The sequence below is a fragment of the Lutra lutra genome, chromosome 2 (assembly GCF_902655055.1).
Source record: "Lutra lutra chromosome 2, mLutLut1.2, whole genome shotgun sequence".
Taxonomy (NCBI): domain Eukaryota; kingdom Metazoa; phylum Chordata; class Mammalia; order Carnivora; family Mustelidae; genus Lutra; species Lutra lutra.
Genome location: NC_062279.1, coordinates 144,882,867 through 144,897,322, shown reverse-complemented (window position 1 = coordinate 144,897,322; position 14,456 = coordinate 144,882,867). Strand labels below are relative to the sequence as shown.

At 47.7% G+C, this 14,456-nt stretch overlaps 1 long non-coding RNA gene across 1 annotated transcript; it reads left to right on the top strand.

Moving 5' to 3' along the window:
* Positions 1-4,371: 4,371 nt before the first annotated feature.
* Positions 4,372-6,966, top strand: LOC125094315 (uncharacterized). The gene is made up of 3 exons (XR_007125452.1): positions 4,372-4,671; positions 4,983-5,072; positions 6,008-6,966. It is a non-coding gene; the product is annotated as an uncharacterized LOC125094315 (long non-coding RNA).
* Positions 6,967-14,456: the final 7,490 nt, after the last annotated feature.

Sequence of the window (14,456 nt, the reverse complement as noted above, 5' to 3'; positions counted from 1 at the left end):
GTTCACACTGGGATTTTAAAAATAAATAACAATTAAACCTAACTACCTCTCAAAAATCATAGTAAAATAAAAGGTGTCACTTATAATAGGACAAAACTGTTTTTTAATGGTGTGTTATTATCCTAGGGATGCTGTAATTGCCACAGACTGAGTGGCTTAAAGCAATAGAAATTCATTCTCTCACAGTTGAGGAGGGTAGAAATCAGAAATCAAGGTATGGGCAGGGCCATGCTCCCCCTTAAATGTCTAGGAGAGAATCTTTCCTTGGCTCTTTCAGCTTCTGGTGACTGTTGGCAATCTTCGGTGCTCCTTTGATCAATTCAATCCCTGCCCTCTTGTCACCTTCCCTGTGCCTCTGTGTTTTCACATGGGCTTCACATAAGGATACCTATCGTTGGAGTTAGGGCCCACCTTCATCCAGTATGGTCTCATATTAACTAATTACGTCTATAAAGACCCTATTTCCTTTTTTTTTTAAGAAGTTACTTACTTATTTATTTGGGAGAGACAGAGAGAGAGAAAGAGAGAGCATAAGCAGGAAGGAGGGGCAGAGGAAGACTCCCCACTCAGCAGGGTGCCTGACTCGGGCTTGATCCCAGGACCCTGAGATCATGACCTGAGCTGAAGGCAGACACTCAACCAACTGAGTCACCAAGGCATGCCATAAAGGCCCTATTTTCAATAAGATCATATTCTGAGGGGCAAAGTCCACATGAATTTGAAGGAGACATCATTCAACCCAGTACAAATGGTAACTGGGATAATTTTAACAAAACATATGGAAAAATCTTTCTGTATAAAACTACAAAAATGAGGGGCGCCTGGGTGGCTCAGTGGGTTAAAGCCTCTGCCTTCAGCTCAGGTCATGATCTCAGGGTCCTGGGATCAAGTCCTGCATTGGGCAGGCTCCCTCCTCTTTCTCTGCCTGCTTCTCTGCCTACTTGTGATCTCCGTCTGTCAAACAAAAAAATAAATTAAAAAAAAAAAACACTACAAATTATATTGAAATACATTACAGAGCAACTAATAGACTGACAAAATCGGCATTCTAATTCTTTCCTAATTGGCCCACTGAGTCAATCCAATTCCAAAGAAATCTCATCAGGTGGGTCTGCTTGTTTTGGTAAAATTTTAAAAACTAACTGGAAGTCAGAACAAGCAGAAAAGGGGCGCCCGGGTGGCTCAGAGGGTTGAGCCCCTAGGATTGGGCCCGAGTCAGGCTCTTTGCTCGGCGGGGAGCCTGCTTCCCCCTCTCTCTCTGCCTGACTCTGCCTGCCTGTGATCTCTCTGTGTGTCACATAAATAAACAAAATCTTAAAAAAAAAAAAAAAGGAAGAAAAGCCAGGACATCCCTGAAGGAGGAGAAGGGGGTGGTGGGGTGGGTGGAGGCTTGTCATACTTAACCAGATATCAATATTTACCATAAATCTAATTTAGTAATCAAGTCAATGCAATAAAAAGCCCAGAGATGGAGACAAATGGAACAGAATACAGACATAAGCAAACAGAGAGACTTGACAGCTGACAGATGTACATTGCAGACCAGAGGGAATGGATAAAATATTCAGTAAGCAGGGCTGGGATAACTAAGTACACACATAGGGAGAACTGCAATGAGATACCTGCCTCAAACTTCACTTCTAGATGGATTGCTCACAAGTATGAAAAAACACTAAGTCTTTTAGAAAAGAACATAAAGGAACATTTTTATGACCTTAGTGTAGCTAAAGATTTCTTAAAATAAAAGGATTTATTTTCTTAAAATAAATCCTTTTATTTTAAGGATTTCTTAAAATAAAGCCTTTATCAAAACTAAAATATTAGGGGCACCTGGGTGGCTCAGTGGGTTAAAGCCTCTGCCTTTGGCTCAGGTCGTGATCCCAGGGTCCTGGGATTGAGCCCCGCATTTGCCTCTCTGCTCAGTGGGGACCCTGCTTCCCTTCCTCTCTCTCTGCCTACCTTTCTGCCTACCTGTGATCTCTGTCTGTCAAATAAGTAAATAAATCTTTAAAAAATAATAATAATAATTTTAAAACTTGCAAACTTTTTTTTAAAAACTAAAATATTAATTTGTACAAGAATGTTTGGAGCATCATTACTCATAATAGCCAAAGGGTAGACAACCCAAATGGCCATCAATGGATGAATGGATAAACAAACTGTGGTATATTCATGAAACAGTATTCAGCCATAACAAGGAATGAAGTACTGATACATGCCCGGATAAAAGCTTGAAAATATTATGCAAAGTGAAAAAAGCCATACACAAAAGGCCACATACCATAAGATTCCTTTCTTTAAAAAAATTTTTAGGGGCACCTGAGCCGCTCAGTCAGTGGGCATCTGCCTTCAGGTGGGGTCAAGGTCCCGGTGTGCTGGGATCAATTCCTCGGGCTCCCTGCTCAGCAGGTGCCCTGCTTCTCCCCTCTTCCTCTGCCACTCCCCCTGCTTGTGCTCATGCTCCCTTGCTCTCTCTCTGTCAAATAAATAAAAAAAATCTTTAGAAAAAAATTTAAAAAATAAAATAATTTTAAAAAAATTTTTTTAATAATCTCTACACCCAACATGGGGTTCAAACTCGAAACCCTGAGGTCAAGAGTTGCATGGTCTACTGGGAGCACCTGAGTGGCTCATTCGGTTGAACATCCGACTCTTGATTTTGGCTCAGGTTGTGATCTCGGGGCTGTGAGATGGAGCCCCAGGTTGGGCTCTAGGCTCTGTGCAGTCTGCTTCAGATTTTCTCTCCCTCTGCCCCTTCCCTCACTTGTGTGTGCCTGAGATTGCACACACACACAAGCTCTCTAAAATAAATAAATAAAATCTTAAAAAAAAAAAAAAAAAAGAGTTGCATGCTCTACTGGCTGAGCCAGCCAGGTGTCCCTCTATGAACCCTTTTATAGGATGTTATAGATTGAATTGTGTCCCCCAAATTCATACATGGAAGTCCTAACCCCCAAGATGACTGCATTTGGAACAGGGCCTTTGTCTCAGTCTGCTGTAGCTGTCACAACAAAATGCCACAGACTGGGTAGCTTATAAGCAACAGAAATCTATTTCTCACAGTTCACGGATTTGAAATAATCTAAAGATAAATCATCAGCATTAGTGGTAGAGTTTAGCAGTTTTCTAGAAACAAAATTGGCTGGAAGTCCAAGATCAAGGTACAAGCATGGCTGAACTCTGGTGAGGGCTCTCTTCCTGGTTCCTAGCAGGTGATTTCTCACTGAGTTCTCACAGGGCACAAGGTGAAGGCAGATGTGTCAGGAAGCTCTATGCGGTCTCTTTTATAAGAACATTAATCCCATTCAGAGGGGTCTACCCCATGACCTAAGCCCTTCCAAAGGCCCACCTCCTAACACCAACACACTGGGCATTAGGATTTCAACATAAGAATTTGGCAAGGGGAGGACGCCACAACATTTAGATCATAGTAACCTTAAAGAAGTAATAATTATATAAGAATAATAAAATTAAATGAGGTCATGGGATGGAATTCTAATCCAACATAACTGGGGACCTTAAAGAAGAGGAAGAGACACCAGGGTTGCTCATGAGCAAAGATTTTTGGGAACCACTGTGCCTACTACTTCTCCCTAAAGGTCTTGGCGCCCAACCCGCTACGTCCCGGTGGGGACACCAATGCCCAGAGAGCCATCTGCAGGCTGCTACCTGATTGGCCCCGAGTCTCCCAGCCAGCATGTTATGAAGCTAGGATCCAAATCCCAGATCCAATCCCAGCACTTTGCCCTCAACCACCAGATACACGGTCTAGTAACACCACCACCACTTGCTCCTGCCTCGTGCTTTTATCAGTTCTACAAGGGGCCTTCACTCCTGTTTTCCCAGTTAATCGTTTCAAAAGCCCTGACAGGTATTCAGAAGTGGGACTACCGGCTCCATTCGATCCCCCGGTAAGCCCACTTGCGCAGGAAGGACCCCCGAGCTTTCTTTTTCGTCTGTCCGGGGCCACAGACCTAGAACATAAAGTTATCTAATTATCTCCCCCCAAATAGCACGGTAAGGCAAAGAAACTAAAGCCCTGCTGGGCGGCAGGCTGGGGTAGAAATGTGGGGGCAAAGCGAGGGGAGAAACTGATGCAGTCCTGGGTTTCCTAGTGTGGAGAGACCACGTCTACAAGTCTGGGTTCAAAGCCGCCCCCTGAGAACCGACCCCGGGGCATTGGCAGAGAGGAGCCAAGACCTGGGACGTGCGTGCACACCCGCACGCGCGCCACCCCAAATACCGGGCGCGAGCGCCCTGTGCGCCCCTCGGGACTCCCACAGGGGCGTCGCCGTAAAGGGGTTCGGGGCTGTCGCGAAAGGGGCTGCAAAGCAACAGGGCGCTGCTGCACGGCTGGTAGGCCATTTTGGATGGAACTTGAGCTCTGTTAAGGGGAGAAGTTTTGTAAAGTTTTATTAAAAGTACGCAAAATTCCTGCGCCCGTTGCTCGTCAGGGAGGTGCTCCCGCCGAACTCGGCCCCGCGCCCAGGGCTCGCGGACGGCCAGACGCGGACGCGCGGCAGGGCCCCGAACGTCTTCAGGCCCCGCGCACGCCGCCGCTGCCGCGCGCCGGGACGTCGCCGCCCTCGAGCGCGAGCACGTGCGCGCGCACCGGCGAGCCGGCCTGAAGCTGCGGGAGGTCTCGAGCCTGCGGGGCGAGTTGCGAGCGAGGTGCGCGTCTCCGCGGAGCTCCACCGGCCGGCGCGGGCGGGGGGGGGGGTCCTCGGGGGGCGGGAGAAGAGGGTCATTGCACACAGGGTCGCACTCTTTGGTTGGTGACGAGAGGAGAAGGGATTTGGTTTTCTTAAAAATGAAACTTACAGATTAGTGGTAGAAAAGCAAGAGGTGTAGAGCCGCCACTGGTTAGGGAATTGAACCGAAGAAAACCCTAGGCTATCAAGCAGAATACGGGGGAGCAGAGCAGACTTTTAAAGTGTGTGAAACAGAAGGCCGTTATGACCATTTCTAAATTTTGCCAGCAGTTTGGAGCGTTTCACTTGACCTTTTCTGCTGTGGGTGGCGTTCTGCATGCACAATTGGCCTTTATACCCCAGGACGACGGATTCCCGCAGGTGTGAAAGATAAGCTGGGCACTACCTGAAGCTGTAAGGATGGATCTTATTGAGTTATAACTATTGTAATAGGGCAGAGAATTCAGCGTGAACTGAACTCAGCTCCCCCGAAACGAAGGGCAGCAGACTAAAGCTTCGGAGTGCTAGGGAAAGAGGCACTGAAGGGTTAAAAGGGGGGTTTGGTCCAAATGACTCAACTATCCGGATTTGCTCAATGGAGTATATTCAGAGTAGCAAACATCTGTCTTTGTAACAGGAGCGCGGGTGCAAGTTGGACCAGGCACCAATCCAAGTGAGACCCTGTCCTCCTGCACAGACCAAGAGTGATGAGGCCAGAGAGATGGCCTTCAGGTCCTTGAGAAGACAGTGTTGGGTAGTAGAAGATTACATTTCAGAGGGTAAAGAGAAGATTTATAAGTGCAAGCTTTCTAAAGTAGCTGCTCTAACAGGGTCTCAGGTGCTTCTCTGCCTATCACTAGGTTTGGTTAGAACAAACAGTAAATTTTCCCAGCAACTTTGAGCTTTACCCCTTCTGGCTCTTTAATGGGGCTGGGGGAACTAGTGGGGGCTGGGATTGTTCTAGGGACACAGCCTTAAGATGCTGGAAGCTGGGGCACCTGAGTGGCTTAGTCATTGGGCACTTGCCTTTGGCTCAGGTCTTAATCCCAGTGTCCTGGGATGGAGCCCCACATCGGTCTTCCTGCTCGCTGGGAGTCTACTTCTCCCTCTCCAGCTCCCCAATGCTTGTGTTCCCCTCTCTCGCTCTCTCTCTCTGTCATAAATAAATAAATTTTTTAAAAATAGATGCTGAAAGCCATGCTAGAGTTTGGTCAGGTCTCTGAGCACCAGGGTTTGGACACAGTGGGTATGGGCCAGAGTTCTGTAATTCTCATAGGTAACACCTTAAAAATAAATTTCTCCCAATTGTCCAATAGGTTCACTATCACTCTCGTTGACTGGTCGGCTGACACCCTGGAAAAGCTGAAACCTGAGAGCCTCTTAATTTCACCTTGTTGTTTCTCGGGACACATTCTTTCTCCATATACCACTAAATCTGTGATGTACTCTATGTGGTGACCACTGTAGGAATAACAGATTGACAAATGTATTCTGTTCTGGAAGGAATTTTTACTTGGAAAAGACTCTCAAGGCAATTTGAGACTATAAATTGATGAGGTGGTCATATTTTTTATTTTTTATTCAGTGTTTTTATTTTATTTTTTTAATTTTTTTTTATTCAGTGTTTTTAAATTTGACTGTTACTGTGCGTTTTACTGTCTCCCATGTGACTTAATCAGTGCTGGAAACTCTGGGCCAAGCAATACACTGTCAGTTGTCCAAGAGTGGAGTTGCTGAATGATCCCGCCTGCTTCATTGGAAGATGCCACTAGAAGAGGGCAGTTTGGAACTCGTCGTTTCTCTGGGAGACAAAGAAGCTTCCCTCTGAAGTTAAATCACATTATTTGGTATACGTACTGTGAACTCTTGGGAGAGTTTGAACAACCTGGCGAGATCTGATTTGACTTGAAACCTGGAACATGGTTGTGTTCTTTTATTTCATTTGTTGTTTGATTTAAGGGTCAGCATTACTGACCACTGTCCCCAGTACGTTTCCACCACTCTGAGGGCTAGAAGTAGAGGAATCTGCCCTGATGGTCTGGGGAAAGAACCACAGACCTAAAGTGAACAGGTACATCATCATCATGAGTCATCAGTTGTCTGGTGACACTCATTTGAATAGCACAACCCACAGGGATTCAAGGTTAAAACACAACATGTAAGGGGGCGCCTGGGTGGTTCAGTGGGTTAGGCCGCTGCCTTCAGCTCAGGTCATGATCTCAGGGTCCTGGGATCGAGCCCCGCATCGGGCTCTCTGCTCAGCAGGGAGCCTGCTTCCCCCTCTCTCTCTCTGCCTGCCTCTGCCTACTTGTGATCTCTCTGTCAAATAAATAAATAAATAAACCTTTAAAAAAAAAAACACGACATGTAGAGCCATCTCGGTGCCTCAGTCGGTTAAGTATCCGCCTTGAGCTCAGGTCATGATCTCAGGGTCCTGGGATCGAGTCCCACATCAGGCTTCCTGCTCAGGGGGGAGCCTGCTTCTCCTTCTGCATGCCACTCCCCTGCTTGTGCTCCCTCTCCCTCTCTCCCTGCCTCCCTCCCTCCCTCACTTTCAGTCTCTGATGAATAGAAAGAAAGAACACACAAATATGTCACAAGGTAATATGTTCTGTGAATAAAAAAATTACACGGTGCAGGTAGGTGTGTGAAGTCCAGGACAGTGGTGGACGATGGGGACAGAACTGAATCTCAGGTCCACAGCTAAGTGACTGTGACCTTTTGCAAGTCTCTTCCAGTGTTGGCACGTCATCTATAAGATGTATTCCAATAGTACCTGCCTCATAGACTCTTGAGTGAGTTACATGACCTAAGTGTGTAAACCACTCGCAACAGAGAACAAATACATAATAATAACTGTACCTGATTCTGAAACTCCCAAGTACGAGCTGTTTACTGCAAATGAAGTGTGAAAAAAAAGGGACTCACCCATGACTTTGAGGTTTTCAGCCTTGAGAGCATGACCATAAATGCCGTGGCATTAGGAAGCATTGCAGAGCATGTCCACTTTGCGGGGGTGCAGACATGTGGAAGGCTATCAGACAGAGGTGTCTTGAACTGAGCTCTTAGAGGAGCGTGAGACTCTCCCAAGGCAGAGGAGAGAGGAAGTGCTGCTCTGGGCATATAGGGGACAGCATGAGAAAAGGCCAGGGGTTCAGAACCAGTATGGTAAGTTTCTGCCATGGGGACTGGTGTGGTAGGTTGGCTCATAAACCATGAACTGCAGAGACTTGTTCTTTGTAGTGGCTAATTCTGTGTGTCCCATTCCCCAGAATTTTTATTTTACTCTTTGTCCCTAAAATTGTTTGATGGAAAAGTTACATGAGCATAAGAATGGGAGGATTTTAGGCAGGAAAGTAGTATATTTCCTGTGTGGCCTTTGAGGTAGCAGCTTGCTGTGGCTGCTTCTACTAGACCAGGGATCAGCAAGCTTTCTGTTAAAGGCCAGGTGACTTAGGCCTTAGGATTTTAGGCCCTGTGTTCTCTGTCCTAACTACTCAATTCTGCACTATAGCTCAAAAACAACTCTAGAGATTCCTAAACAAATAGGCCTGGCTGTGTAAAACTATTAAGAATGACTGGAGATGGGCTAGACTGGGCCATGGGGTGGGTGTCAGTCTGAGTTATGAAAGACCACAAATTCCATCTTAGACATGGTCTCTTTGTATTATCCTGTGGGGAGCTAGTGCCATGTTATGAGGCCCATATTGCAAGGGAGTGAGGCCAGGCGACAACCAGAAGTCATCTTAGAAGCAGTCACCCACCCCCTCCTGTGGGCCAGGAGAGATCGAAGGAGCCCAGCCAACACCTTGACTACAACCTCATGAGAGCTCTCAACCAGATCCCCAGGAGTGCTAACATGACAAATGTTTGTAGTTTCAAGCTTCTACGTGCTGTGCAAATTTGCTATGCAGCAAGGGATCACTAGGAAAAGTTTGATAGTCCTCTAGGGCTTCCCACAGTTGGGGTAGAGGACCAAGATTTGTACCTCTTCATGGATCACTCACTGAATGCAGATGCTCCTGGAGAAGTATCATGACATTGAGGGAGGCAGCGTCTTCTGCTGAGGCAGCATCTGAAGATGAGAACAGTGTGGGCTGTCTCCAGGAAACTCTTACAGCAGCTGGGATCATAAGATCTCCATTCCTGAAGGGGGATCTGAGCCATGAGTCCCATCCCTCCCAACTTCACTGGGCTCTAGACTGCCCTGATCAAGCTCACCAAGGTTTGCAGATGCCTCCAGTGCAAAGGCTAACTTGGATGTTCGCATTCCCTGAGTCACCTGCCATTTCTTTTCCATTTGACCTCTAAGGAATCCATTTTGTTTTCCAGCTCAACAGTGCATTTAAACTGATCTTTATTTTAAAAATTTATTTGGGGGCCAGTACCTGAGTGGTTCAGTTCGTTGGGCATCCAACTCTTGATTTCCGCTCAGGTCATGATCTTAGGGTCATGGGATCGTGCCCCGCATCAGGCTTTGCACTGGGTGTGGAGCCTGCTTAGGATTCTCTCTCTCCCTCTCTCTCTGCACCTCCAACCCACCCCTCAAGGTGCCTATTTGGGGGCACCTGGGTGGCTCAGTCACTTAAGTGTCTGACCCTTGGTTTCAGCTCAGGTCATGATCTCAGGGTCATGAGATCGAGCCCTGCATCAGGCTCCCCATTCAGCATGGAGTTTGCTTGAGATTCTCCCTCTCTCTATCTTCCCTCTAGTGGTCTGTCTCTCTCTACAATAAAAAAAAAATCTTTTTTAAAAATAATAAAATAACTTATTTAGTATTATAAAATTTTTTCAGGGGGAGAGTGTTTTAGGAAACCAAGTCAGTGAGTCCTACTAAAATGTAAACTTCGTGGGTGTGGGAACTTTGTTTTGTTTTGTTTGCTGCTTTATCTCCAGAGATTAGAATATTTGAGTTAATAACCTGTTTTACTGCCCAGAAAGGAAGAGCAAACCTTTTGAAACAGGCCCTAAAAGGTCTGAGGTTATGATTTATTATAAGCCCACATCCCATTGGTAGAAAAAGGACACTCTTTGCTCTTTCATGGCCCCTTTCCATTCCTTGGGCCCCAGGAATCCATCAAAACTGGTGAAGGAGGCAGTAGTAAATAGAACAGACCAGAGGAGGAGGGAATGTCTTGCCCTCAAGATCCTTCCAGGGGGTGAGATGGACGACAAGCGAGTACATCTACACTATGTTGTCAGGTTGTACTGGCTACTCTGATGAGAAGTCAAGCAAGGTCAGAGGTTTGAGCTGCTTTAGGTCGGGGAAGGGGCAGAACTGAATGAAGTGAGGACCAAGCCAAACAGACACTTGGAAGGAGACATGTGATTTGTACTTTGGGGGCCCTGCAGACTTCGGGGTGGAGAGAGTGGCTGGGTGAGCGGGATATCAGGAGGATTTTGTGGGGAGAGAACCCACTGAGGCCCTGAGAAACCTGACACCAGCTCCCAGCAGATATGAGGGTCACAGGGAGGAAGAGCTGGGAGAGGGTACTGTTGGACTGCCTGCAGGCAGCAGGGAAAGGGATCCATCACTGGTTCTTCTAGCCTGGTGGTGGTACAGGTCCCTGAGAAGGGGAGATGCACGTAGGAGAGCTGCTTCCTGCCCTTGATCCACCAAAGCCTTCCACAGCCAGCCGAACCTGTGTGCTCTGGCCTCTGCCCTGTCTGATCGCCTCCTGCCTTTGCTGGAGTTTTCTACAGCCACACCGGCCTTGTGTTGCTTGTTGAGGGCTTTAGTCCTTGCCCAAGAGACTCCAGTGCAGCCAAGAGGTGCAACCTCCAGCGTGAAGGGGGTAAGAAGTGGAAATGATGCATACGTATAACTTCTGAAATATGGGGATGGACAGGCACAGGTTCAAGAGAGGGTCTTCTTTTTCTAGTGACATGAGGCCATGCCCTGTGCTAGGGAAGCCCCACATGCAGGTCATGATGCTCTCAGGCCATGGGAAGCATGGCCAGCCCCGAGTCCTTCCCTGGGCTCACTGCTCCAAAGCCTCCCTCCATCCTTCATGGAACCGAGGGGTTTTGAGGCCTCTGGTAACAGATCAGCAGCATGGGATTCCCCACAAATTCCTACCTCCTGAGGTTTCTCAAGCCAGTGGCAGGAAGGTACAGCACCAGCATCCCGCTACTGTATTCTTCCCTGGGGAAGCCAGGCTGTCGGCAGCCCAAATCCCCCCCCAGCTCCCCTCCTAACTTCCCTCACAAAGCCAGAGTCCTGAGCCCCTGTGCCAGGCCACCTTCCCACAACGGCCTGAGGGGCACCTGCTGCGGCCTGTTTTAGGATGCAGTGCCCCCCACTCCATACACTTGACTCTGCCACCCTCTAGGCTCCCTGTGTCTTCTTGCCAGCCCTTCGTGGGATGCCCTCTTCCTTTCTCCTGGATCAATCCAGCTTTTCTGTGAGATTCGTGATGGAATGATACAGGTTTACCACCACTGTTCTTATGAACCCCTTCCCCAGTATTCCTGGGACAATGACCCAAAACACAGATGAGGACAGACTCCCAGCTTTCTGGTTGCATTAGCCATTTGCCATTTTCCTGCTTTCTGCTCCCACAGCAAGTTCAGTGAGCTTTTGCAGGGCGGGCTCTCCCATCCACAGAGCCTTCCTCACAGTGCAGAATTCCCAGGTACTTGGTTTAGCTCCAGCCTGACAGGCACTGCTCAGTTACTCCTGTAGGTTAACCAGTGGGTGGGTAAGTGCAGCCCATCTCCAGAGCGACAGCCTGCTGTCTGTGGACCACCCAGAGGCCTGGGGCGCTGGCACATCTTGTCTTCACTGAGTCTGTCCCAGGTGGGCACTGTCCCAGGTGAGGATTCCGTTCTCTGTTGGTCACTCCTGCTTGTGGTCCCCTTGTTTCCTTGATCCTTCTGCACCCCCCTCCCTGCTCTTCCTTCAGCACCAGCACCACTCTCCTTGAACCCTAGGAAAAGTGAGCTCCTTCACAATGTCTTAACAAAGTCGCCCTCCTCCACCCAAAGTGGGGGACAATGGGAGGCCAAGGGGATAAGAAAATCTCTTCTGTAACAAAACTTTTTAATATAGTGAATGAACATGAAGAGAAAAAGGGAGCCTCAGTAAGACCTGTAGAACAGAGGTGCCATCACTCCAGATTAGCTTTTTTAATAAAGATTTATTTCTTTAGAGATAGAGTGTGGGAGGGGAGGGGCAGAGGGGGAGGGAGAATCTCCAGCAGACTCCATGCTGAGTGCAGAGCCTGATGGGGTGAGGGGGGTCGATCTCACCAACCTGAGATCGTGACCTGAGCCGAAACCAAGAGTTAGACACTTAACTGACTGAGCCACCCAGACGCCGCCCCCCACTTTTTTTTTAATAATCCAGATTTGCTTGAAGAAGTCATGGGCATCTAAAAGACTCCCACATGGAGGCGTTTATGTCCCAAGGCTATGGAAAGAAGTGGCTTCCCCAATTACACTGTGCTTCTGTTTGAGGTCACACACCATGATGTATGACTTTTGAGTTACATTGGTGGCAGGGCACCAGCAAATTAGGCAGAGGGAAACCAAGGCCTAATTGCCTGGGGTTCTTCAGGTTCAGCTTTCGTTGTCAGAGATTCTGTCAGAATTTTGGCTCCCATGATCTGTACATGTGGTGTTACTTCCACAAACACGTTATGTTGCAAGGCAAAAAGCACTTTGCAGATGTAATTATCCAGATGGGTCCAATGTAAAATCCAGTGGACCTTTCAGAGCAGAGAGCTATAGCTTCAGAGGAACTCCAAAGTTCAGAGGAACTCAAAGCAGAAAAAGCATCCCACGCACGTTGCTGGCTTAAAGATGGAGGCAGCCCCATGTCCAGGAAACAGGATTCCAGTCCTGCAGACCCAAGCAACTGGAGTCTGCCAACAACCTAAATGAGCTTGGGAATGGTGTCTTCCCCAGGACCTCCAGAAAGGAAGGTAGCCCAGCCTAAGTGAGCAGAGACTCTAGCCACACTGGACTTCAGACATTAAAAGCATGAGATAATAAGTGGGTGGTTTGTTTTTATTTCCAAGCTGCCAAGTAGGTAATCTGCTACACAGCCACAGAAGACAATGTCAGCTTTGTGGCAGAAGGTACATCAGCCTTCACCAAACAGCAGTTTCTGGCACTCTGTTCTGATAATCTCTTGTTACATAATTGATCACTCTAAAACTGAATAGGTCAAGGGGCGCCTGGGTAGCTCAGTGCTAAAGCCTCTGCCTTCAGCTCAGGTCATGATCCCAGGGCGGGGGATCAAGCCCCGCATCGGGCTCTTTGCTCGGCGGGAGCCTGATTCCTCCTCTCTCTCTCTGCCTGCCTCTCTGCCTGCTTGTGATCTCTGTCTGTCAAATAAATAAATAAAATCTTAGGAAAAAAAACTGAATAGGTCAAGAATTTGGAAGACCCAGTTCAACATTTAGGGCTCAGGGTCTGGTCGAATTGCTGTCAGGGGTGGCTAGAGCTGGAGTCATCTCAAATGCTCCTTCACTTCACATATCTGGTGACTGGGCTCAGAAAACTGGAAAGTTGGGGACCCTTGGGCATCTCTTCGACTCTCTCTCTATGGTCTGTCCACTGTGGCGGCTCTGGGTAGTTGGATTTTTTGAGACCTTGGGGATCTAAAGCTGCATGTCCCAGGAGTCACATAGCACCACCTGAGCCATCCTCTCTTAGGTGGCCACAAAGTCCTATCCAGATTCCAGGAGAGGGGACATAGATCCCTCCTCATGATAGGGAAGGGGCAAGGTTCTGGAAGAGCTCATGGGACTAGAAATACCGTGGTGGCCATCTTCAGAGAATACAGTCCATCCTCGGGCCACAACAGTTCACACACGTCCCACACCTGGGAAAACCCACACTCAAACTCTCCCTCCCTGAAGAGCCCCAAGTCTTACCACATTGTGTCGGGAGGCCAGGGTCTTGTCATCTGGATCAGAACCAAGGATCGAAGAGGCTCCCTAGGTCATTTTCCTCAGTGCTGCTTCTCCACACATGGACCTGAGAACCAGTGAGATGCTCTATCCGCCCCATACACTCCCAGGCCCTGATGGGACCAGCATCATCTAGCTGCTACAGACACAACCCAAAAGAGGGCAAGAGGAAGCATATGGTAATCACCAGTCTTTAGCAGTTTCTGCAACGCAGTTAGGCTGTTTCCAGTTCCTCCACCAGGGCCTAGTCTTACTGCCTGGGAACAATTCTCCGTGAATCTGTCTCCAGCTTCTGGACTCTCTACCCCAACCTCTGAATTATCTTTCCTTTCTTCGGAAGACGTAGCTCAGGATTGCAGCTGAGTAGTTTTTCCCAACTGCTTCTTGCTTGCAGAAATTTGGGGTTCTAAGATTCCCTTTTCATTTTGTTTAGTCTCTGTCTCCCTTAATTCAAACTGATATGGCTCCTTTTGAAACACTGCTTCTTATTGATTCATAATTAACTAATATACCCATGAAAGCCATACCCACAAAACTCATTGAGATAAGGCCTTCTCTACCCCAGGATTTTAGTGATATTTGTAAGGACAGTGTTCTTCGGATTCTTAGAGATCCTGCTCTTTGCAAGAGATCTATGAGGCATGTCTTTGAGATCCTCAGCCGGCCTTTTACGTATTTGAAAGGTTCTATGTGGCAATACCATAAGTCTTCCTAAGGTTTTAACAAAGCATTTCTAGTCATGCCTTTGGGTCTCATATTTAAACCATGTTTTCCTGATAGCAACGTGGACTTCATCTCTGTCCAGAGCCCTCCCTTTATGTTAGCATCATCTGCCATCCAGAGAGGC